At 36.8% G+C, this 27,997-nt stretch overlaps 1 pseudogene across 1 annotated transcript in view; it reads right to left on the reverse strand.

Annotated features, from left to right (window-relative positions):
- LOC307055545 (hypoxia-inducible factor 1-alpha inhibitor-like) overlaps positions 1–27,997 on the reverse strand; it is a 161,781-nt pseudogene that overhangs the window by 31,385 nt on the left and 102,399 nt on the right. The gene's annotated exons all lie outside the window — the stretch shown is intronic.

Below are 27,997 nucleotides of genomic sequence, written 5' to 3' on the forward strand. Positions count from 1 at the left end.
TTCCTTATGGACCAACATAATAATTCTCTACCATGAATTCATTGCTAGTGCACAATATTTGAATATTGTCTGAGGACAAATTTCCAGTCCTTGAGAACATAAAAATGTGGGTTATAGAGAAAGCAGTCATGTAAGCAAGAGCACTAATTTGTTACCGGTTATGTGTAAGAAAGTAATGTTCACCCAGCCTCCTTAGAGTTCAGCTGATGCCTTGTCCTAAATTTCAGACCTTGCAGTTAGGTCGATTGTGGCCAATAGGCCAAAAACAGAAGTGACTTGGTCACTTCGGTCCAGGGCATTTAGAAGCTGGTGTGAATTTTCCATACTTTCTCTTTTCCTATCAAGGTAATGCTAGATGCCAGCTGTAAATACGGCAGCATCATGAGATGGTAGAGCTTCTTTCAGCTCAGGTCCCTGAGTGATCCATTCTGCTGAGGAATGTCCCCCACTAACTGCACCAGAAATGCGAGAAAGTAAGAAATAAGCTTAGCTATGCCAACTCACTGAGATTTAGGGCCCACCTGCCATAACTTACTCTATCCTTACTATTACCCTGAAACTACTGTAGTAGTATTGTAATAGAAGTTTCTACAGGATACAGAGGGGGCAGAGAGGAGGCAGTTCTGCTTGGATTGTCTAATACTACCTGGAGTATCTGCCTGGGGGATGCTCTTGTTTCAGTTTTGAAAGATAAATTGTTATGTTCATCAAGGACCCCTAGGAGGTTTGGGGGCTAGAGACATTCATTCTAAGCAGAGGTAACAGCACAAGAAAAGGCATGAGCTATGAATCTGCATGACACAGAGAATCACAAGTAGTTACTTCTGGCAGGTAGTTAAGTCTTCAGTGTGGTATTGTGGTAGCAGAGCCCCAGTAAGAAATTACATCTCACAGATGTATGCACGTCCATTCCCCCTGAGAGTAAAGGAGAAAGAGGGAAGAAAAAAAACACTGGTAGAGATGGAATCCCAATGAAGATACTCTTCATCTACTTCATAGTTTTGCCTCAGGTTGGACCTGCTTAAAAACAGGAAAGAGTTCAATTTCACCACTGGTATTTATTTTTGCTGACACCAATGTAAACTTGCAACACCCATTCAACCTCACTCCAAGTGGTTTTCAAGTTGAAGTACCAATTATCCAAAATGGCTTCCTAGTATGAAATATCCATATTTCCACTTGGGGCCCCCTTATTCCATAAAACTCATTTAATGTATGAGCTTAATTACATGGAGATAGATCAAGGGCCTCAGAGGTGAAAGGCTAATGAGGGCATTAAATCCGGAACCACTTAACAGCCGCCCCATCACTTGGCAGAAATGTATTTTAAAATAGTGTTTGAAATATATTTAAACTGAAATAAATAAAACATATTTTCCTGTAAATGATGCCAAGTCTTGCCAATTAAACTCGGATCTATTTAAAAGAAAATCTTTAGCTCTCAACAAATGCTGGCTGCTTTTTCCCACTAAAAGCAATTCTGAGCATTCACGCTCGCACTTTTTCCCTGTATCATTATGCTGTGTTCCTCCTGTTAATATTTAAAGCCTCTGAAACTGTTTTTCCCATATGCTTTTGGAGTAGAATGCAAAACTTAAGTTTTCCATTTTTATGAAGCTTTGTAAAAAATAATCTCACGTGCTGCTTATTAAGGGAAGATATTATTAATATCTACAGGCATGAAGTCTTCACTAAATAACAAGAAAAAGAAGACTTGGTAGAAAGTCATTTATCTTTATCATACTGCACTATTCACCATTAAACTTGATTAATAATAATGGTATAGCAATAATCATAATTTTCGAATGTGATACACTAGGTGCTTTTCTAAGCACTTTATATATAGTACTATTTTACTGTATACTCACAACTACTGTACAACTATTTTTCACATGGGGAGACTGAGTATCAGTGATTAAAGAAATTTGCCTAAAATTTCAGAGCTTTAAGTACCTGAGCTAGAATCTGTATCTACATCTGTCTAACATCAGTTGAAATCTCTATTCTATTCTGCCTTTAAACTCTATAGTTAATTTAGTTAACCACAAAACATATATATTTGTTTGGAAACAAATATTTGAAACCACAATATATATATATGTATTAATTTAGCTGTTGCAGATTCAATAAAAAATGACTATTATTTGAATCATGGATCCCAGTTTATGGGGTGAAATTAAAAAGTCATAAAATCAGAATAACTATCTTCCTTGACTAGGGAGACTGAGAGATTGATACAGGCGATTTTAAGGACAGTGAACACAGAGCACTGAAGGAGATGCATTTTGTCTATCCTGATAAAGTCAGCTGGAATTTAATATGCTGGGACTCAGAAATGGCTGGGCATCTTTGGTATATTGCTAGGACAGTCTTAACCAAAGCAAATTTTCATGAGATGCTTTCTACAAGGCCAGCCACAAAAAGGCAGACACAACCAGAAATCCACAGTTGTCAGAGGAGAGAAACAAATCTGACTACAAAACAGTTGTTCCTTAGATTTAACTCTAACCATAGCCCCCTCTTTAGACTCACTGCTCTGTCCTGTTGAGAATGTGGGTGAGGGAAGGAGGGGAGGTGGGCTTTGTATAAAACATGAAAGTCTTATTTCACTTAAAATAAGTCCTGCCTCTTTTAAATCAACTCTCCACAGTAGTCCACAACTGTGACAAAGACACACTGTAACACTTTACTCTTGGAATAAAGACTAGAGACCTTAACAAGACACACTCTGGTCCTTATAGACTTATCCAGCATCAGGCTGCACATTCTCTTCCTTACTCTCTGTACTTTAGCCACCTTGGATTTCTTCAGATCCTGAGAATCACTATGCTTCAACCACCACACCCTTTGGACAGTTCTTTCTGCTACAATAACCTACCCCTCATTCACACTCTATCCATTCCACTTTACCTAGTTACTTTTTACTGATCCCTCCAATCACATAGTAGCCCTCCTTTTAGAATCCTTTCCATGATTGTAGTCTTGTACTTGCATGTGTCGTTATTGGAATTTATTTGAGTAAGGTCTGGCTCCTCTACGGAAGTGGCTGTTTTTGCCCATTATTTCATACTCAACACCAAGTGACTTGCCTAGAATAAGTCAACATTCCACAAGGATCTTGGGGCCCAAGGAGTGCTGCTTTAGCGCCTTCTAACAGGATATGTCAGAAGAGAATGAGAGACATTCCTTCCTCTTTTACAAGAGAAAATCATGCAGCCCAGTGATCACTTTTTGTATACCAACAGAGCATGAGTCTGGCAAGAGTTGGCCATGCCCTCCAGCCTCACACTGAAAAGCTCTGCAGAAGCCATGGAGGTTCCTAGCAGTGTCCAACAAGTGTGGAGGTACACTTGTTGAGGGCCCAGTCAAGAGACAAGTGGAATATCAGTAGTACCACAAGGTAACTAACCAAACTGATGACTGATATCTTCCCGAACATATTTGAAACACCTTCTGAGAACTCCCAAAACATAACTCTCTAAAGTGTTGTATGATTTAGTTTTCCTGACTAGGTAGATTGAGGCTCATCTATATCAAGAAGAAGCACATGTTAGTTTCCCCAATAATCCAAACTAAGGACTTAGTTCTGTTAAAGGAAAAAAGTCAGTCATTGCTGACTCACGGCCAGAGATTAGAGTATAGGTGTTGGCTCTTTGCTCATCAATCACATTATTCACAAAAACTACATGACAATGTTGCTTTGGGATTTCTACATTTAGCATCTCTTGTTTTAATACTTCTTAATTACTCTTCTATATTTGTAAATATGTTTCATAACTTACTGAGCATCAATATTTAGAACAATGTATTGTTGCTGATCTGGTTTGTAGCCATAATCCTAAACCTTTCCATCTGTCTATTACTTGGACACCACATTAGTTAATGTAGCAATTTCATAAGATTCCAGAGATTTAAGACATCAGGCATATTATTCTAATTTGCCTCTTAGAGTAATATGGTATGCTTTCTCTCCATAATTTTTTTCAAACAACAATTTCAAACGTCCTTGAATCAGTTTGCTATCAAAGGGGCCAAGTGTGGTGCTGGACCACCAGGATCATCTTTGCTGAGCTAATGTAATGGGAAATCAAGTCTTTTCACCACTGTCAGGCCCCAAGCCTTCCATTCCTTTCTTTTTTCCTTAAATTATTACCAACTCCTGTTGTTCATCTTTCAAGAGTGCTTTTATGGGCCCTTCACCTTGTGCTCATCTCTTCCCCCATGTCCTTAATCCCAGCAACATCTGCTGCTCCTGAAAATCTTGCTGGCTAATATACCCAGAATGTTAATATAGTTCTAACATCCAAATACTTGATGACTCAGGACCAATCAATTTACTTTCAGCTCTTGTTCCTTTAGTTTGAAAATGACAAATTAAAAATGCATCACATGTGAATTCCAGAGACAGGAACAACCTTCTGTTAGGTGCGAACAAATTTCCCTATAGTCTTATTTTCAGTGATGCTTCCAACCTTTTCTTCCTCCAGCCCACTCCCTTTATTCTCCAATTTTTGCCAAGGACTTTTGCATTTTCTTCATATCCTTCTGGGTTATCTAATTCATGCCCATGAAGCATCTCAGAAATCTATATTTTCTGTGTAACTCTCACTCGTGAATGCCATATTTGTAGCTTCCATACTAGGCATCCCCACCTGGATGTGCCACAGCAATTCAAGTCAGTACCTTTAAAGTTGAATCCATCACTCCTTGCATCACAACCACTCAGCTCCCTTTGCACATTAATTATTTTACTGAGCACCACAAACAGCAGCCTGGTTCTCCAAGACTCTTTTTTTCTACCCTCAATATCCAATCACTTGATTTTTACATTCTGCCATTTTGACATGTGTATCTTTTTCCTCCATTCTACCTCCACTTCTCTCCTCCCACTTACTATCTTCAGTGTTTCATCATCTTGCTCCAAAATGTTTACAGGATACTCAAAAGATTTCTCTCTATACCTGTACAAACCTTATTCAATCTCTTCTTCTCAATGCATCTGGAAAAAAAGTTTTCTAAAATGGAAAATATAATTATGCCATTTTCTTGCTTAAAATCCTTTAATACACCTATATCGTACTCAGGGAAAAAACTCAAACACATTAACATAGCAATCAATGCCCTTCCAAATCTGACCCTTTGCTACTTCTGGAGCTCGTATCTTTCCAACCCCCTCCACCCAAGAAAGACTCCTACCATTCTAAACAACTTTCACTTTTCTAAATGCACCATGTCTGAAAAACATTCGCTCTTTCTTTGCCTTTGTAAATTCTGTTCAGTTCTCGAGATCTATCTCAGGTATTTCTCCTTCCAGAAAGAATTCTTTACTACCCCACACTTCCATCAGATTGCCTTATCCCTGTTTCTCTTCTACCACAGGACCAAGCATAAGTTATTATATTTTCTCACACACATTAGAATCATCTGTGCATGTGTCTGAATTTGAATTGCAGAACATCACCTATCACTGCAAATTCCATGGCTTAAATTGTCTTTAAGTACTTACCAATGAGAGCAATAAGCATGTTAGTTTCTTCAATGTAATTTATGAATTATCTGCTATCATTGTGTATTAACTGGGAATGCCTCCTCTCTGTGTTGGCAGTCCCATGACCTTCTGCTTTTTTTGACCTCTGTGTTTCACCATGCTTGGTGATAAGGTGGGCTTTAGTGGGTTAATGGCTTCCTGACTTTATACAAAGAAAGTATCTTCTTCCTCCAGAGAAAAACATGAATTTGAGGTCTGCTCTTTTGTGTCAACATGAAGTATCCTCCATGACTACTTCTGTTTGGCTACCTCCTATTCATTATTCAGAGTTGCTACTGTTATTGACACATGTAACTTCCACTAGAAAGAAGCCTTTTTGATATCTATGTCTTTTACTATGAGTTGCCTCAAATTTTTCAAAGTACTACTGAATTTAAAAAAAATAATCAATGGGTGGCGCAGTGGTTGAGAGTCCGCCTGCCGATGCAGGGGACACGGGTTCATGTCCCAGTCTGGGAAGATCCCACATGCCGCGGAGTGGCTGGGCCCTTGAGCCATGGCCGCTGAGCCTGTTCGTCCAGAGCCTGTGCTCCACAATGGGAGAGGCCACAACAGTGAGAGGCCCGCGTACCAAAAAAAAAAAAAATATATATATATATATATATATATATATATATATATATATATATATAATCGATGATATAATCAATGAATATAGGCACACTTAATGAATAATAACCAAATAGATGACTTTACCCTGACTTGATTTAATGCAGTTTTAAAATAATTCTCCTCAATTATCCGATACAAATTAATAGTGTAAAAATGGACTTTTATGCATTTTAATAGGTGTAGAAACATATGAGACCTTTAGGCATCCTTCAAATGATGCTACCTGAGAGCATCATTTTTACACCATAACGATAAAGCCCAATCTGTTTGGGGATCACTTTGGTTCAGATGAATTTCATCCGTGACAAAATCATCTTTTATTCTCCTTTTGGAATGCATTTATTAAAGATAAGAATATCAGAGTCAGGATACATAGTTTGTCTAACACATTTTTTGTTTAAAGGGAATTTTTTTTTCCCTCAGTAACACTGTGATCCAATATGATCCTATGGTAAATGTTTAAAGTTGTACAGACTTTTATTTGTGCTTGAGAACAACAAATTTTCAAACGCCAATTATGTCCATTTCCTGTGATCTTAGGAAAAATTCTTATATACAGTGAGACAATCTAAAAATGGTATTCTTTCATTGTCCAGAGTCTTTGACCACCAAAAATTATACAGAAAACCCAAAACAAAATAATTGTGATTTTTGAAACAGTATCTCAATAACTTCTCTGTCAAAATTTTTTCTCCTTGTCTAAGCTGTGAAGAAATCAATCTTCAGAAGGACACTAACATAATCAATTAATGAGCTAATAATTTTCCATCTCCTATTCTTTATTCTGGTGACATTATACTGACAATTGAGGACAAATTCCCTTCCAAAGAATGTAGGTCACCATAGATTTTTACATGAAAGGGAAGAGAAATCTTCTCTTTTATGCTCATAAAACAGAATACATACAGTTTTCTGTAATCTATTGTCAAGACAGTGAAAGTGGATGGAAATAAAAGAAAGCAGTATCTTGAAGTATTAAGAGTGTGGGCTTTGGAGTCAAGAAAAATGGATTTGAATTAGGACTTTGTTACTAATTAATTTTAAAACCTTTGACAAGTTACTTAACTTTCCTGAATTTCATCTATGAAATGAAGATGATAGCACAGTAGCACATATACAATCCTTAAAATGTTTTCTGTCTTCAAGGATTTTTTGAAATGATGTACGTAAAGCACAAAGTATAGTGCCTGGTAGGTACCAAATGCTCATTAACTGATAGATGTCAATCTTCAAGGAGAGGATTCTTTCAGGCATCAGTTGTGTTGGAATGTTACTGTTATCCTTTCAACTACTGTAACATTCCTTTCTAAATTATCACAGTGCATCAGTAGTACAGCCAAGGGCATAAGCCATCTCTAAAATGAATTTCTTTTTCCAAATAAGCCTGGAGCACACAAAATGACTAGAAATTTATAATTCCAAAGTCATTCTTTGTCCCCCTCCTCCAAGGAATTTAGGCAAGAGGAGGAAATTAACCCTGATTTATAGTATATTTGCTCAAAGAATGATATTCTCATATCTCAATTTTTGGGTCAGACATTAAGTGGAGTAGGTTATATAAATCTGAATTTAAAAGCACAGTTTATAAAGCCTCCAGTGATTTCCTGAGAAACCAGACAGCATAACTTCATTAAGGATAGAAATGAAGCTCCTTGATCCCGCTGCTTCAGCAAATGTACTTTAAGTGCACAAAATGGAAAAGCAAGAGAGAAATAAACATGCAGAGAAGAAAAAGAAGAAGAAGAGACAGAAAGAGGAAGAGAGAGAGAGAGAAGTAAGGTCTGTTGATCTCAACAGTGGCCTTTGTTCTACCCAGAAGAATTATGTCACTTCTGTTAAAATATCAAAGAAGCTCAAAGTCATCACACATAGAAAAATAGCTGAGTTTGGAACTGCCCTCTACTTTAAGCATTATCACACTTCTCAAATAGATGAGTGTTATCACCAGATGCCACTAATGGAAAGGCATTTTACAGACACATTAAATTCTACTCAAAATAATATAGCAATGCATCAATTCCAGATTCACTTACATTGAAGTATTTTAGGAGTTAGAAACCTACTTTAGATTTATAGGGGAAAAATGACCTAGCAAAAAACTAACCTTCAGTCTGTAATATGTTAACTACCTACAAGCAATCCATGGTAACTTGGCATATACTAGTTATGTCCCACCCTTTAGCTGGAAAAACCAGCCATGTAAAGTGAGTAAAGTTGACAGTCATCTCATTGGTGTGATGTTCAGTCACCTAAAATGTACCTTACTCCCGTGAACCCTGTGATATGCCCCATCACAGTGTCTAAAATTGGAGCATTTGAAGAGTTATTCTTTTTGCCAAATATATATTATGTGTCCTCAAAGTCTACCTATTACAACTCAAATGTGTTACCTGCTAAGACTGTGACATTTGATATAACACCTTGCTGAAGTTAACTCATCTATTCATGTAAGTATTTACTCTTTGATATATACCAGGAACATTTTATATGACTGGGGATAGAATAATGAGAAAGAGTCATGGCCCCTGCCCTCAAGTAGAGGTGGTTCCATCCCAAGAAACTCAAATGATATTATTGAAAGAATGACTATTGTCAGGATGGGCACCTGAGAATATGATGAAAGAGAGAAGAAAAATATAACAGTAATAAAGAAGCAAGAATGGTTTGAGGACTTTTTAAACACATTTCTGTATGATTCTAATATGTCTAAATATCTGCCTACTGAAGATATACCCTTGATCTAGAAAGTGTTCAAGTATATAATCCACAGATTAATTTCTTACCAACACTATGAATGCCTGTTATCCTTGGGTCTATGACTTTACTGTAAGTTTAAATACTATTCCCATATTTAGTTATAATTATTCTAAAAATTAGGCATATTGAAAGTACAAATATTTTAATGGACCCCTATGTGCACATACCACTGAGAATATATGTTAACATGTCATCGTATCTGCTTTCTCTCCCCCCACCACTCTTTCAAGAAGTATAGTTACAGCTAAAGATTCACCCCCTTTTTTTTTTTTTTGCGGTATGCGGGCCTCTCACTGTCGTGGCCTCTCCCGTTGCAGAGCACAGGCTCCGGACACACAGGCTCAGAGGCCATGGCTCATGGGCCTAGCCACTCCGCGGCATGTGGGATCTTCCCAGACCAGGAGACGAACCCACGTCCCCTGCATCAGCAGGCGGACTCTCAACCACTGCGCCACCAGGGAAGCCCAGATTCACCCTTTTATATCCATTTTTGCCTTCTTCTCTCCCTCCCCAAGAATAACCAATATTCTGATGTTATTTCAGTTATTTACACATTCAACAAATATTTGATGAATGCTTACTGTGTGCTAGACATTATTCTGGGTATTTGGAACACATCAGTAAACTAAAGAAATAAAGATTGTTGACCTTCCACAGCTCATTTAGATGGGTGAGACAGATTATAATCAACAAATATAATTAATTAATACATACATTTTCTATTCAGTGAGTGACTAATGCTCTAGAAAAATGAAATAATGGAGCAGAATAAGGAAGATTCAGAGCTGGGGCAGGCAATTAGAAATTGAAAGGTGACATTAAAGTAAAAATTTGAAAGAAGTGAAAGAGTAGGAAGTGAGCTTAAGGGATATTTGGAGGAAGTACTTTCCAGGCAGAGGGAACAGGCAATATAAAGACCCTGTGGAGGGCTCCAGGACAAGATGGCAACACAGGAGTCTCCTGAACTCACTTCCTCCCATGGACACATGGAATCTACAGCTACACACACAGCAGTTTCCTCTGAAAGAAATCTAGAAACTAGCTGAGTGACTCCTACACATCAGGCAAACAAGAACACCCACATCACCCACATCAAAATAGGAAGGAAATGCTGAGATACACTCTAACCATAAACTCCACCCCAAAAATAGCTTCATACAATTAGGGGGAATTCCCAACTCATAGTTTCACCCTGAGGAGCAAAGAGTCTGGACCCCATGTCAAGCACTCCATCTTTTAAGATTACCACCTGAGGATGGACCCCAGAGCACCCAGCTCTGAAAGCCAACCAGGTCTGAGTCCAGGAGACCCACAAGATTATTGCAAACAAAGACACAGTTATTAAGGGGTTCATGAGGACTGGCTGTGGCTACCCCTCCCTGGGACTCAGTGCAGAGAAAACAGGCAAAACCCCCCATATCTCCCAGGCTTTCCCTGAAAAAAGCCTATTTGCATACTTTAAAAGCTTCTGCTTGAGGGTCAGTCTTCTAATTTAATATGCATCTAGGAGCTAACTGCAAGCCCCAGAGAAAAGGGAAGCCAGCAGACACAACCTCTGCCTTCTCACCTGAGCCTACTCTGAATCACAAACACCTCCCTGGGAAGGAGCTTATACATGTCTGGTGCTCCAGCTTTTCTGGCTGCTGCCCAAAGACAGGCCCCAAAGAACAGGTCAAAAGAGAAATCAAAAGAGAAATCCAAAAATACCTTGAAGCAAATGAAAATGGAAATACAACATACAAAACTTACAGGATGTAGCAAAAACAGTTCTAAGAGGGAAGTTTATAGTAATAAACACCTATGTTAAGAAGAAAGCAAACTCTCAAATAAACAATCTAAATTTACCCTACAAGGAACTAGAAAAAGAAGAACAAACTAAAACCAAAGTTAGCAGCAGGAAGGAAGATCACAAAGATCAGAGCGGAAATAAATGAAATAGAGACAAAATAAATAGAGACTAAATGATTTCAGTAAATTTACAGGATACAAAGTCAATATACAAAAATCAGTTGTATTCCTATATACTAACAACAAACTATCAGAAAGAGAAATTAAGAAAACAATTCTGTTTATAATTGCATCAAAAAGAATAAGGTACTTACAAATAAATTTAACCAGAAAGGTAAAAGATCTGTACACTAAAAACAATAAGACACGGATGACAAAAACTGAAGAAGACACAAATCAGTGGAAAGATATTCCATGCTTATGGGTTGGAAGAATATTGTTAAAATGTCCATACCACCTCCAAACAATCTATAAATGTAATGAAAACTCTATCAAAAGTTCAATACTGTTTTTCACAGAAATAAACCATTCTAAAATTTATATGGAACCACAAAAGACCCTGAATAGAAAAAGCAGTCTTTAGATAGAAGAACAAAGCTGGAAACATTATACATTCTGATTTCAAACTATATTACAAAGCTATAATAATCAAAACAATATGGTATTGGCAATAAAATAGACACATAGATCAATGAAACAGAATAGAGATCCCAGAAATAAATCTAGACATATATGGTCAATTAATACATGACAAAGCAGCCAAGTTATACAATGGGAAAAGGATAGTCTCTTCAATAAATGGTGTTGGGAAAACTGGACCAGCCACATGCAAAACTAGACTCCTATATTACATCATACACAAAAATCAACTCCCAAATGGATTAAAGTCTTAAATTTAAGACCTAAAACCATAAAACCCTTAGAAAAAAACATGGAGGTAAGCTCCTTGACACTGGTCTTGGCAATGATTCTTTTGTACTTCACACTAAAAGCAAAGGCAACAAAAGCAAACATTAACAAGTAGGACTACATCAAACTAAAAAGCTTCTGAACAACAAAGAAAACCATCAAAAAATAAAATAAAAAGGCAATCTATGGAATGGGAGAAAATATTTGCAAATCATATATCTGATAAGGAGTTAATATTCAAAATAAATAAAGAACTCTCAGAACTCAACAGCAAAAACAAAAACAATTCCAATTTTAAAATGGACAGAATAACCAAATAGACAATTTTCCAAAGAAGAAATATAAATGGCCAGCAGGTACATGAAAAGCTGCTGACACCACTAATCATCAGAGAAATGCAAATTAAAACCACAGTGAGATACCGCTTCACCTCCACTAGGATAGCTACAATCAAAGAGTTGGGTAATGACATGTTGGCAAGGACATGGAGAAATCAAAAAACTGCAGGTGGGAACGTAAAATGGGGCAGCCACCTTGGAAAACAGTGTGGTACTTTCTCAAAAAATTAAACATAAAATTACCACTTTACCCAGCAATTCAAATTCTAGATATATACCCAAGAGAAATGAAAATGTACGTCCATGCAAAAACCTGTACACACAAGTCCACAGCAACATTATTCAGAATAGCTAAAGGGCAGAAACAACCCAAATGTCCATCAATTGATGTATGAATAAACAAAAGTGGCATAGCCATACAACAGAATATAATTCAACCATAAAAAAAAACTGATGTACTGATTATACTACAGCATGTATAAACTTTGAAAACATTATTCTAAGTGGAAGAAACCAGTTACAAAATATCACATATCATATGATTTCACTTAAATGAAATTGCCAGAATAGGAAAATATATAGAGATAGAAAGTAGATTAGTAACTGCTTTAGGCTGAAAGTGTGGGACAAGGAATTGGGGATGATAGCTAAAGGTTGTGAAATACCTTTCAGAGGTGATAAAACTGTTCTAAAATTGACTGTTATGATAGTTGCATAACTCTATCGCTATACTGAAACCCATTAATTTATGCGCTTTAAATGGGTGAATGTGTAGTATGTGAGTTATATCTCAATAAAGCTATTATGAAAAAAGCAACACATACACGTTATTCCTTTATTTCCAAACATTTATATGTTTTCTGTTATCTTTTTATTAATGATATCTAGCTTAATTGGTCTAACTGTTATTTCTTGTCCTCAGTTGCATTTAGATTTTCACCTTAGCACCTTTATCTTTTTGTTCTACAGATTATGCAAAATGTTTTTATTTATTTATTTATTTGTTTCTTTTCTGTATCTCAATAGATGCAGAAAAAGCTTTTCATAAAATTGAACATCCATTTATGATAAAAAGTCTTCAGAAAGTGGGCATAGAAGGAACATACCTCAACATAATAAAGGTCATGTATGACAAACCCACAGCTAACATCATACTCAATGGTGAAAAGCTGAAAGCATTTCCTCTAAGATCAGGAACAAGAGAAGGTTGCCCACTCTAGCCACTTTAATTCAACACAGCCTTGGAAGTTCTAGCCACAACAATCAGACAAGAAAAAGAAACAAAAGGAATCCAAATTGAAAAAGAAGAAATAAAACTGTCACTGTTTGCAGATGACAGGAACCTATACATAGAAAATCCTAGGACTTCCGGGTAAGATGGCGGAAGAGTAAGACGCGGAGATCACCTTCCTCCGCACGGATACACCAGAAATACAGCTACACGTGGAACAACTCCTACAGAACACCTACTGAACGCTGGCAGAAGACCCCAGACCTCCCAAAAGGCAAGAAACTCCCCACATACCTGGGTAGGGCAAAGCGGAGAGATTCCCGCACAGAGGATCGGTGCCGAGCGGCACTCACCAGCCTGAGAGGCTTGTCTGCTTGCCCGCAGGGGCGGGCGGCGCTGGAAGCTGAGGCTCGGGCTTCGGTCAGAGCGCAGGGAGAGGACTGGGGCTGGCGGCAAGAACTCAGCCTGAAGGGTGCTAATGTGCCACAGCTAGCCGGGAGGGAGTCCGGGAAAACTCTGGAGCTGCCGAAGAGGCAAGAGACTTTTTCTTACCTCTTGGTTTCCTGGTGCGTGAGGAGACGGGATTAAGAGCGCTGCTTAAAGGGGCTCCACAGACGGGCGCGACTCGCGACTGAAAGCGCGGAGCCCAGTGACGGGCGTGGGACGCTGGGGCTGCTGCTGCCACCGCCAAGAAGCCTGTGTGCGAGCGCAGGTCACTGTCCACACCGCCCTTCCGGGAGCTGGTGCAGCCCGCCACTGCCGGGGTCCCGGGATCCAGGGGCGGCTTCCCTGGGAGAACGCACGGCGCGCCTCGGGCTGTTGCAACGTCACGCCGACCTCTGCCGCTGCAGGCTCGCCCCGCACTCCATGCCCCTCCCTCCCGCCCGGCCTGAGTGAGCCAGAGTCCCCGAAGAGGCTGCTCCTTTAACCCTGTCCTGTCTGAGCGAAGAACAGACGCCCTCCGGCGACGTACACACAGAGGCGGGGCCAAATCCAAAGCTGAGACCCAGGAGCTGTGAGAACAAAGAAGAGAAAGGGAAACCTCTCCCAGGAGCCTCAGAAGCAGCGGATTAAAGCTCCACAATCAACTTGATGTACCCTGCATCTGTGGAATACATGAATAGACAACAAATCATCCCAAATTGAGGAGCCAGGAGTCAGTGCTGTGCCTCTGAGGTGGGAGAGCCAACTTCAGGACACTGGTCCACAAGAGACCTCCCAGCTCCACATAATATCAAACGGCGAAAATCTTCCAGAGATCTCCATCTCAACACCAGCACCCAGCTTCACTCAACGACCAGCAAGCTACAGTGCTGGACACCCTATGCCAAACAACTAGCAAGAGAGGAACACAACGCCACCCATTAGCAGAGAGGTGGCCTAAAATCATAAAAAGTCCGCAGACACCCCAAAACACACCACCAGACGTGGACCTGCCCACCAGAAAGACAAGATCCAGCCTCATCCACCAGAACACAGGAACTAGTCCCCTCCACCAGGAAGCCTACACAACCCACTAAACCAACCTTAGCCACTGGGGACAGACACCAAAAACAACAGGAACTACGAACCTGCAGCTGCAAAAAGCAGACCCCAAACACAGTAACATAAGCAAAATGAGAAGAGAGAAAAACACACAGCAGTAGAAGGAGCAAGATAAAAACCCACCAGACCTAACAAATGAAGAGGTGTGGTAATAGGCAGTCTACCTGAAAAAGAATTCAGAATAATGATGGTAAAGATGATCCAAGATTCTATTTCCAAGATCCAAAATCTTGGAAATAGAATAGACAAAATGCAAGAAACAGTTAACAAGGACCTAGAAGAACTAAAGATGAATCAAGCATCGATTAAACACACAATAAATGAAATAAAAAATACTCTAGATGGGATCAATAGCAGAATAAATGAGGCAGAAGAACGGATAAGTGAGGTGGAAGATAAACTAGTGGAAATAACTGCTGCAGAGCAAAATAAAGAAAAAAGAATGAAAAGAACAGAGGACAGTCTCAGAGACCTCTGGGACAACATTAAACGCACCAACATTCGAATTATAGGGGTTCCAGAAGAAGAAGAGAAAAAGAAAGGGACTGAGAAAATATTTGAAGAGATTATAGTTGAAAACTTCCCTAATATGGGAAAGGAAATACTTAATCAAGTCCAGGAGGCACAGAGAGTCCCATACAGAATAAATCCAAGGAGAAATACGCCAAGACACATATTAATCAAACTGTCAAAAACTAAAAACAAAGAAATCATATTAAAAGCAGCAAGGCAAAAACAACAAGTAACACACAAGGGATTCCCCATCAGGATAACAGCTGATCTCTCAGCAGAAACTCTACAAGCCAGAAGGGAGTGGCAGGACATAATTAAAGTGATGAAGGAGAAAAACCTGCAACCAAGATTACTCTACCCAGCAAAGGATCTCATTCACATTTGATGGAGAAATTAAAACGTTTACAGACAAGCAAAAGCTGAGAGAGTTCAGCACCACCAAAGCAGCTTTACAACAAATGCTAAAGGAACTTCTCTAGGCAAGAAACACAACAGAAGGAAAAGACCTACAATAACGAACCCAAAACAATTAAGAAAATGGGAATAGGAACATACATATCAATAATTACCTTAAATGTAAATGGACTAAATGCTCCCACCAAAAGACACAGATTGGCTGAATGGATACAAAAACAAGACCCATATATATGCTGTCTACAAGAGACCCACTTCAGACCTAGAGACACATACAGACTGAAAGTAAGGGGATGGAAAAAGATATCCCATGCAAATGGAAACCAAAAGAAAGCTGGAGTAGCAATTCTCATATCAGACAAAATAGACTTTAAAATAAAGACTACTAGAAGAGACAAAGAAGGACACTACATAATGATCAAGGGATCGATCCAAGAAGAAGATATAACAATTGTAAATATCTATGCACCAAACATAGGAGCACCTCAATACATAAGGCAAATACTAACAGCCATAAAAGGGGAAATTGACAGTAACACACTCATAGTAGGTGACTTTAACACCCCACTTTCACCAATGGACAGATCATCCAAAATGAAAATAAATAAGGAAACACAAGCTTTAAATGATAAATCAAACAAGATGGACTTAACTGATATTTCTAGGACATTCCATCCAAAAACAACAGAATACACATTTTTCTCAAGTGCTCATGGAACATTCTCCAGGATAGATCCTATCTTGGGTCATAAATCAAGCCTTGGTAAATTTAAGAAAATTGAAATTGTATCAAGTATCTTTTCCGACCACAATGCTATGAGACTAGATATCAATTACAGGAAAAGAGCTGTAAAAAATACAAACACATGGAGGCTAAACAATACACTACTTAATAACGAAGTGATCACTGAAGAAATCAAAGAGGAAATTAAAAAATACCTAGAAACAAATGACAATGGAGACACAACGACCCAAAACCTATGGGATGCAGCAAAAGCAGTTCTAAGAGGGAAGTTTATAGCAATACAATCCCACCTTAAGAAACAGGAAACATCTCGAATAAACAACCTAACCTTGCACCTAAAGCAATTAGAGAAAGAAGAACAAAAACATCCCAAAGTTAGCAGAAGGAAAGAAATCATAAAAATCAGATCAGAAATAAATGAAAAAGAAATGAAGGAAACGATAGCAAAGATCAATAAAACTAAAAGCTGGTTCTTGGAGAAGATAAACAAAATTGATAAACCATTAGCCAGACTCATCAAGAAAAAAAGGGAGAAGACTCAAATCAATAGAATTAGAAATGAAAAAGGAGAAGTAACAACTGACACTGCAGAAATACAAAAGATCATGAGAGATTACTACAAGCAACTCTATGCCAATAAAATGGACAACCTGGAAGAAATGGACAAATTCTTAGAAATGCACAACCTGCCAAGACTGAATCAGGAAGAAATAGAAAATATGAACAGACCAATCACAAGCACTGAAATTGAAACTGTGATAAAAAAATCTTCCAACAAACAAAAGCCCAGGACCAGATGGCTTCACAGGCGAATTCTATCAAGCATTTAGAGAAGAGCTAACACCTATCCTTCTCAAACTCTTCCAAAATATAGCAGAGGGAGGAACACTCCCAAACTCATTCTACGAGGCCACCATCACCTTGATACCAAAACCAGACAAGGATGTCACAAAGAAAGAAAACTACGGGCCAATATCAGTGATGAACATAGATGCAAAAATCCTCAATTAAATACTAGGAAACAGAATCCAAGAGTGCATTAAAAGGATCATACACCATGATCAAGTGGGGTTTATTCCAGGAATGCAAGGATTCTTCAATATACGCAAATCAATCAACGTGATACACCATATTAACAAATTGAAGGAGAAAAACCATATGATCATCTCAATAGATGCAGAGAAAGCTTTCGACAAAATTCAACACCCATTTATGATAAAAACCCTGCAGAAAGTAGGCATAGAGGGAACTTTCCTCAACATAATAAAGGCCATATATGACAAACCCACAGCCAGCATCGTCCTCAATGGTGAAAAACTGAAACCATTTCCACTAAGATCAGGAACAAGACAATGTTGCCCACTCTCACCACTCTTATTCAACCTAGTTTTGGAAGTTTTAGCCACAGCAATCAGAGAAGAAAAGGAAATAAAAGGAATCCAAATCGGAAAAGAAGAAGTAAAGCTGTCACTGTTTGCAGCTGACATGATACTATACATAGAGAATCCTAAAGATGCTACCAGAAAACTACTAGAGCTAATCAATGAGTTTGGTAAAGTTGCAGGTTACAAAATTAATGCACAGAAATCTCTGGCATTCCTATATACTAATGATGAAAAATCTGAAAGTGAAATCAAGAAAACACTCCCATTTACCATTGCAACAAAAAGAATAAAATATCTAGGAATAAACCTACCTAAGGAGACAACAGAGCTGTATGCAGAAAATTGTAAGACACTGATGAAAGCAATTAAAGGTGATACAAATAGATGGAGAGATGTACCATGTTCTTGGATTGGAAGAATCAACATTGTGAAAATGACTCTACTACCCAAAGCAATCTACAGATTCAATGCAATCCCTATCAAACTACCACTGGCATTTTTCACAGAACTAGAGCAAAAAAATTCACAATTTGTATGGAAACACAAAAGACCCCGAATAGCCAAAGCAATCTTGAGAACGATAAATGGAGGTGGAGGAATCAGGCTCCCTGACTTCAGTCTATACTACAAAGCTACAGTAATCAAGACAGTATGGTACTGGCACAAAAACAGAAAGATAGATCAATGGAACAGGATAGAAAGCCCAGAGATAAACCCACGGACATATGGTCACCTTATCTTTGATAAAGGAGGCAGGAATGTACAGTGGAGAAAGGACAGTCTCTTCAATAAGTGGTGCTGGGAAAACTGGACAGGGACATGTAAAAGTATGAGATTAGATCACTCCCTAACACCATACACAAAAATAAGCTCAAAATGAATTAAAGACCTAAATGTAAGGCCAGACACTATCAAACTCTTAGAGGAAAACATAGGCAGAACACTCTATGACATAAATCACAGCAAGATCCTTTTTGACGCACCTCCTAGAGAAATGGAAATAAAGACAAAAATAAACACATGGGACCTAATGAAACTTCAAAGCTTTTGCACAGCAAAGGAAACCATAAACAAGACCAAAAGACAACCCTCAGAATGGGAGAAAATATTTGCAAATGAAGCAACTGACAAAGGATTAATCTCCAAAATTTATAAGCAGCTCATGCAGCTCAATAGCAAAAAAACAAACAACCCAATCCGAAAATGGGCAGAAGACCTAAATAGACATTTCTCCACAGAAGATATACAGACTGCCAACAAACACATGAAAGGATGCTCAACATCATTAATCATTAGAGAAATGCAAATCAAAACTACAATGAGATATCATCTCACACCAGTCAGAATGGCCATCATCAAGAAATCTAGAAACAATAAATGCTGGAGAGGGTGTGAAAAAAAGGGAACACTCTTGCACTGCTGGTGGGAATGTGATTTGGTACAGCCACTATGGAGAACGGTATGGAAGTTCCTTAAAAAACTACAAATAGAACTACCATATGACCCAGCAATCCCACTACTGGGCATATACCCTGAGAAAACCATAATTCAAAAAGAGACATGTACCAAAATGTTCATAGCAGCCCTATTTACAATAGCCTGGAGATGGAAACAACCTAAGTGTCCATTATCGGATGAATGGGTAAAGAAGATGTGGCACATATATACAATGGAATATTACTCAGCCATAAAAAAAATGAAATTGAGCTATTTGTAATGAGGTGGATGGACCTAGAGTCTGTCATACAGAGTGAAGTAAGTCAGAAAGAGAAAGACAAATACTGTATGCTGACACATATATATGGAATTTAAGAAAAAAAAAATGTCATGAAGAACATAGGTGTAAAACAGGAATAAAGACACAGACCTACTAGAGAATGGACTTGAGGATATTGGGAGGGGGAAGGGTAAGCTGTGACAAAGTGAAAGAGCGGCATGGACATATATACACTACCAAACGTAATGTAGATAGCTAGTGGGAAGCAGCCGCATAGCACAGGGAGATCAGCTCGGTGCTTTGTGACTGCCTGGAGGGGTGGGATAGGGAGGGTGGGCTGTAGACGCAAAAGGGAGGGGATATGGGAACATATGTATATGTATAACTGATTAAATTTGTTATAAAGCAAAAAATAAAAAATAAAAATTAAAAAAAAATATATCCTAAAGATGCTACCAGAAAACTACTAGAGCTCATCAATGAATTCATTACAGTTGCTGTATACAAAATTAATATACAGAAATCTGTTGCATTCTGTACACTAACAATGAAATATCAGAAAGAGAAATTAAGGAAACAATCCTATTTACCATGATATCAAAACGAATAAAATACCTAGGAATAAACCTACCTAAGGGGGTAAAAGACCTGTACTCTGAAAACTATAAGATGCTGATGAGAGAAATTGAAGGTGACACAAATAGATGGAAAGATACACTGTGTTCTTGGATTTGAGGAATCAGTATTGTTAAAATGACCTTACCGCCCAAGGCAATCTACAGATTCAATGCAATCCCTACCAAATTACCAATGGCAGTTTTCATGGAACTAGGACAAAAAAATTTTAAATTTGTATGGAAACACAAGAAACCCTGGATAGCCAAAACAAACTTGAGAAAGAAGAATGGAGCTGGAGGAATCATGCTCTCTGACTTCAGACTATACTACAAAGCTACAGTGATCAAACAGTATGACACTGGCACAAAAACAGACATACAGATCAATGGAACAGGATAGAAAGCCCAGAAATAAACCCACACACTTATGGTCAATTAATCTATGACAACAAATATACAATGGAGGCAGGAATATACAATGGAGAAGACAGTCTCTTCAATAAGTGATGCTGGGAAAACTGGACTGCTACATGTAAAAGAATGAAATTAGAATGTCTTCTAACACCATATATAAAAATAAACTCAAAATGTAAGGCTGGATACTATAAAACTCCTAGAGGAAAACATAGGCAGAACACTCTTTGATGTAAATCACAGCAATATTTTTTTTGACGCACCTCCTAGAGTAATTGACATAAAAAATATAAACAAATGGGACTTAATTAAACTTAAAAGCTTTTGCACAGCAAAGAAAATCATAAGTAAAATGAAAAGACAACCAATGAATTGGAAGAAAATGTTTGCATATAATGTGACCGACAATGGATTAATTTCCAAAATGGGCAGAAGACCTAAGTAGATATTTCTCCAAAGAGGACATACAGAAGGCCAACAGGCACATGAAAAGACGCTCAATATCACTAATTATGAGAAAAATGCAAAACAAATTTACAATGAGGTATCACCTCACACCAGTTAGAATGGCCATCATTAAAAAGTCTACAAATAATAAATGCTGGAGAGTATGGAGAAAAAGGAACTCTCCTACACTGATGAGAATGTAAATTAGTGTAGTCACTACAGAAAACAGTATGGAGTTTCCTTAAAAAACTAAAAACAGAGTTACCATATGATCCTGCAATCCTCCTCCTGGGCATATATCCAGAGAAAACTCTAATTTGAAAAGATACATGCACCCCAATGTTCACAGCAGCACTATTTACAATAGTTAAGACATGGAAGCAACCTAAATGTCTACCAACAGATGAATGGATGAATAAGATGTGGTATTCATGTGTGTGTGTGAGTGTGTGTGTGTGTGTGTGTATATATATATATATATATATTCCACACAAAATGGAATATCACTCAGCCATAAAAAAGAATGAAATAATGCTTTTTCAGCAACATGGATGGAGTTAGAAATTATCACACTAAGTGAAGTAAATCTGAGAAAGACAAATATCATATGGTATATGGTATCACCTATATGTGGAATCTAAAAATCAATACAAATGAACTTATTTACAAAACAAAAACAGACTCATAGCCATAGAAAACAAACTTATGGTTACCAAAGGGGATAGCAAGGGGTGGAGGAAAGGGAGGAGATAAATTAGGAGTTTGGGATTAACATATACACACTACTAAATATAAAATAGATAAACAAGGACTTACTGTACAGCACAGGGAACTATATTCAATAACCTATAAGGGAAAAGAATCTGAAAAAAGAATAACCTTGTAATAACCTATAATGGAAAAGAATCTGAAAAACAATATATGTATATATTACATACATATATGTATATATGTATGTATAACTGAATCTCTTTGTAGTACAGCCGAAACTAACACATTATAAAATAACTCTACTTCAATTTAAAAAATGGCTTAAAATGAATTATAACTTCTTAATTGAAGGATTTATATCTTTCATAAAGGAAAATCCACAACCATTCTTTATTCAAATATCTATGCCCCATACCCCCATTCCCTTTTTTATAATCTTTATTATGCATATGTTAATCATCTCATTCTGTTCTCTTTGCCTATATACTATTTCTCTGCTTTTTTTAATTTTTGAATTTCTTTTCTCATTTTCAGGTAATTTGCTTGGTATCATTCTTATTCATTAATTTTCTTTCCAGATATGCCTAATCTACTTAATCTATTTAGTTTTTAATATCAGTAGCTATTTTTTTCATTTTTCAAAGTTCTATTTGCTACTTTTTCAAGTCCTTTTATGTTCTTTTATGTTTTTAATCATTTAAACATAATTATTTTATATTCTTTTTTAGAGTGTTATTCTAATTTTCATGGAGCTCCAATCTTCTATTTTGTTTTGGCTTCCTCCAAGTCTCACTCATGTTGAACTGCTGATCATACATTTTCAACTTTCCGACTGAGGGCTGATCTTCATTAGTGGTCGTTTTAATGTGTGAGATTTCCAATGGTCTACATTGTGAAAGTATGTTTCCAGAATGGTTTTTCATTACTCAGGCCTATTTTTATGGTCATTCCTGAGCACAAAGGATTTCAAAACCTTTTAATAGTATAAATTCAAATTTTAAACTTCTGTGAATACAGACTCAAGCTTCAATTTTTCAGGTGACTCTTCCCCCACCCCAGTCAGGAACCCACGCCTAGATATAGAAGCTTTCTTGCCAGTTCTCTGTGCTGTGGCAAATTATGGTCAATTTACCTTTTGATGAGGTTTCAGCCTATTCAGGCATCTTAGTTTTAATTCTTTACGTCATTCAGACCCAAGACCCCACTTCCTATTAAAATATTGGGAGTGAGATGCCCACAGCCTTGATAACCAGATTACTCCTACCTCCTACCCAGAAGAGACACTGTCTCCGAAGGCTGCCAATGCATTTAGTTAAAAGGTAGGGGAAAAATCATTTAAACCACTCTCCTCCCACAGAAACTGTTTTCACGACCCAAATAATTGATTTTTCTCATTTCATTGAGCAGATGTTGATTGCGTTAACAAGAATAAGTGGCTACTTGCAACTCTGGTCAAGATGACCAGAAGGCATCAATCAATACAATCTGAATCACTTTCTCTCCATATTTCAAAGTATGTCCAAGAAGTTTCCAGTAGTCTCTCACTCCTCCTTCTGAGAAAATGAACCATATTTTTTAAAGGTAGACATCTAACCAAAATACTACAGTGATGCTAATCTTACTAACACTTGACAATAACTTCCTAATTATTTTCAAAACCAAACAATCAAAATGATACTTCTGCTGAGAAACCAAGTTGTGCTAACCCTGACCATTTCATTGACGTGTTTTTTCAACCTGAAATATAAGAAGATAACTTACTTTCTTTGCAGGCCATAAAAAAAAAAAATTACCATTCTTGGTTTCACTTTCAACTTTCTATCAGCACAACCTCCTAAATTCCTTTGTGTATAGGACTCATTCCCACATGTGAAAAGGCTATTCATGGAAAAGGTAGAGAATAATCGAATGGAGGGGAAGGGACTCAAAGAGAAATCGTGATAATGTTTATAATTTGTGAGGTACTAAGAACAACAACAACAAAAGTACAGCAACTTTAAGCTTTATTTCTGCAAGTTCTTCTTTCTCTTTTACTTAGCCTTGATTAATATTTTAAAGGAGAAGGGAAAGAGAGGAGAAGGAAGAAGTTGGAGGGGAAGAAGTGGACATTTGTTGAGTGTGTTCATAATAGGTCCTTGGTTATTTCTGTTTTACAGGTACTGTCTTATATAATAATCACAATTCAATGAGATTAAATTAATTATTATCATCTGCAATTTAGTGACAAAGAACTAGGGATGTTATGATAGATTATGAGGGTAAAAAGCACAGATTGTATTGAGAGTGACTGAGTTTAAATTCTGGCTCTACCACTTATTTACTTTGTGATTCCTGGCAAATTACTTAACCTCTTTGTGTCTTAATCATCTTTTCTATTAAATAGGAATAATGGTAGTTATTTCAAATGGTCATGATTAAGTATTAAATAACTTATTTTACATAAAGAACTTAGAATAGCAAGTGGTTTATAGTTAGTCCTCAATATGAGGGAGCTCCAAAAGCATGCAAATATTTTAAAACAAATAACAGCTAGTAAGTGGCTAAACTTGTACTTGAACACTGGTATACCTACTTCCAAAAGTAGAGCCCTTTAACACTCTTCAATTGAAACACAGGTATCGCCAATTCTATAGTTTTAATGAATATTCATTGGTTTTTAATGTCAGAAAGGAACTTTAAAAGATAATTGTTGCCCAAAGTATGTAAGAAGATAGAAGAAACCAAATGAGTCTGAGTATCCTGTTGTTTGAGTGTCCTGGCCCAAATGAATTATGTTCCATAGCGGTAAATTTGGAAACGAAACATTTCAAAGCCATGATTAGAGATTTATAAGAACAAAAAGATTGGAGTTAGGAAAATCTTTCCCTAGTTTTTAATAATAGTGAATATTAAAAACTACATTATCAGTTAAGTCAACATTGACCCCGGGAAAACCCCTGGATAACATCATCAAAAAACATGTAGGTTTCAATATGGATTCTATATAAAACACAAACATGAACATGGGCAAGTCCTTTAACAAATCTATACTTCATTTCTCAGAACTAAAAAAAAAAAAAAAACCACAAATGAAGGAGGTATAGCAGAAGGGTCCAGTGAATGCCAGCTCTTAGATTCCAAGATGTAATGCTTCAAGGCTTGCAAAGTTGCTAAGTGCTCTATTTGTCAAGAACAGAAAAAAGAAATACTGGTTCTATCGGTGTCAATAAATGTGTTAAACAACATTTAGTCTGAGCCTTTGAATTTTAAAAATAAATACAGAGATAAGACTTTCAAATGAAATATAAATAGGCATGGAATTAACTGTAAATGTGATGGTCAAATTTTATCTAACGTTTAAATTCAAATGCTGTCTGTTCAAAGGAGTCTAAAAGGAAAGTACCATTTTTACTCCTTGCCACTGTTATTTGAGCATTCGCTGTTTAATTTGATACACCCTGATTTCACTGCATAGATCATTATACTAAATGCAGCATCACATGTGCTTATTAACTAGATGTTATCTCTTAGAAGATAAAAACCTATACATTTTGAAACTATGAAATTAAGATTCACTGAAGACAAATTAGAGTAATTAATCACATTATCATGTGTCACTCAGATAGGCAAGAATAAGACAGCAATGAAAGGAAAGATGGAATCCAGTTACAAATTTGTAATTTAGGTGAAAATCTGATACTGGCTAAGCAACATTCAGATTTCAAACATGACTCAGCATCACTTTATTCCCTTAATTGAACAGTATTATCATAAAGTTTTAGTTAGCAGGCGAAGGTAGTTTTGAGGAAAATACATTGCTGCTAGTAGTTTGGTTGTCTTTACATCTAAAATATGTTAGCTCAGGGAACATAGTCATTTCTGCCCTTCATAAACCTAGTAAAAATATCTAATAAACTGCCAAATCTTACCTCATTTTTTCATCTTTTCTTCAGTGACTTTTCAAGATTATTTTATTTTCACCCACCAAGCATGTGCCTAGGATGCTGCAACCAACTGATCATGGTGCTTTCTCAATAGAATAATCAGTACATAAATACTTCTGAACCCTTCACCTCCCTCATACATTATTAAGGCCACTGCCAGATTGATACTAGAAAAAGCCATTTATCCCTCCTTTGATTTTATAATATCATATGGAATGTGTAACTTATTATCCATAGTGCAGTAATTTGAGTCTTCGTGGAGATATCTACAAAGAATTTTTTTATTGGAATTAAGCGCTCTGAAACTGGGACTTTTTTAACTTAATTTTCCTTACAAAGTCTACTGCAACGTACTGAGGATATTCAAAGAATACGTAATAAGTAAACATGGCATGATACATCTGCCCTGTTGCCAAAGAATTCCAATCATGGAATTAAGATTAGACCTATGGAACAATCAGAAGACAAAAATAGTAACTTAGAGCATCAATCTGTGGTATCTAGAATTCATTTTGAGAGTTCAATAAAGGAAACCCTCATAATGATATATTATTTGACCCTCGATGTATTAGTAGGATGTGGATGAAAAAAAACAGGAAGAGATAAGCAACAAAGAAATCAGCACACTGTGTTTCTCCTTATTGGTGCATTAAGTTTTTACTGGGGAACAGTGAAAAGCATCATTTGATAAGGGCAAGTGAGTTTACTTTATGGAGGACCTTGATATTCAAAATTATTACATCATGAGAGAGGTATAAAAGTAACTGGCTAGTTCTCCATGACAGAGCCACTCTCAATTTCCCACTAAACTATATCTAAAGACAGTAAAAATAAAAGCAAAATCTCATAGCAAGACTACTGCTTATTCAACTCCTGTCAAAATCTAGGAAAATTTCTATAAATTACAAAAATGAAAAATTTTACTGAAAGGGCAATCAATAGTACACTAATCCTGCAAAAAGTAGGCAAGCATATCTTTTGCCTTTCTCTACCTTCTTCAGTGGCTCAAAAAAACAAAATGTGTATCCATAAAAGTCACCATATCCCATCTGTCACAGTATATTACTTTTTACATTCGGATGGAGATTTCAAATACAAGAAAGGTACGGAAAGGTTTCTTTTTTGGAACATGACACCCTGAGAGGTGTGAAACCTACAAATAAAGGAGTATATAGGGAAATATAGAAAGAGAAGCACTAAGAAGTGTTACATACTTAGGATTCTAGTCTCTTTTTCATATGCACCACCTCTTTCAAAGTTCTAGAGAACCAAACTGTGAAGCAAGAAACAAGCAGATGTGGGCTAATACTGCACAAGGAGTTCCCATACAACTTTATCTGTTGGAAAGAGAGTCACCCATCACCGGGATGGAAAGGTACGCCAATAAAAATGTCTATACTTGGATGCCAGCCCAAATTTGATCTAGATAGATCTACCATTGTGAGACAAAAAGCCACGACCTTTTGAGACAACATCAGAAAGTCAGGAAAATAGAAGATGTTGAGAATGAAATGCAATGGAATAAGATAAAAAGAGAGCTGGAATTGATAAGGAAAATAATGAGGAAATTAAAAATCAAATAATTGAATTAATATATACAGAATTAGTAAAAGCAGGATATAAAAAATAAAATCGAATAAAATCCAACATCAAAATAATACACAGAATGCCTAGATAAGAATAAAAGTCAAAATTCTTTTCAGATGCTTTTGAAATATTATATGAAAAAAAATGAAGCTACATAGCTCTATTTCAAATGGAGTTTTGAAAGACATAAATGTGAAACTCAGTCAATTTGACTTAAATAAATGTAAAGACAAGAACAAGACTAAGACACTATCAAGGAAACAAGGACTAAGAAGATATATCCATTTACCCTTCCTGAAGAGAGACTTGAGATGGCCCAGAGAGTAATCAAAATTAAGTATTTGAAAATAGAAATTTTTGAATTGAAGAGAAAGGAAGTGAGCAGTAAAAATAAATATCTGAGTTGATGCCATTTTTAATTTAAATGAAATACCAAATTCAAATATGATAAAATTAAGATTGGAAGGGAACATCTGTAATTTAAAAAATCAATTACAATAATATGAGGATACAAACTAATGTTACACTTATAAAGATGAGATGTGGACAAAACAAAGTTTTATTAAACCCCTTGTTTTCTGTAGAGAAGAAAGAAAAGAGAACATTAGCCTTGTGACTTTAATGATTAGGAAACAATTTGAAAGCTAAGGAAACCACTTATATAATTAAAACCATAAAATACACTTTACAAAACACTGAAAGTATTAAAAAATATTTTTAAATATATGTTAAAAAATATATAGTTATTAATATTTTAATACAAATGGTTTAAACTCCTCTCTTAACAGAACAAGAT

The sequence above is a fragment of the Hyperoodon ampullatus genome, assembly GCF_949752795.1.
Source record: "Hyperoodon ampullatus genome assembly, chromosome: 7".
In the NCBI taxonomy this organism is placed as follows: Eukaryota; Metazoa; Chordata; class Mammalia; order Artiodactyla; family Ziphiidae; genus Hyperoodon; species Hyperoodon ampullatus.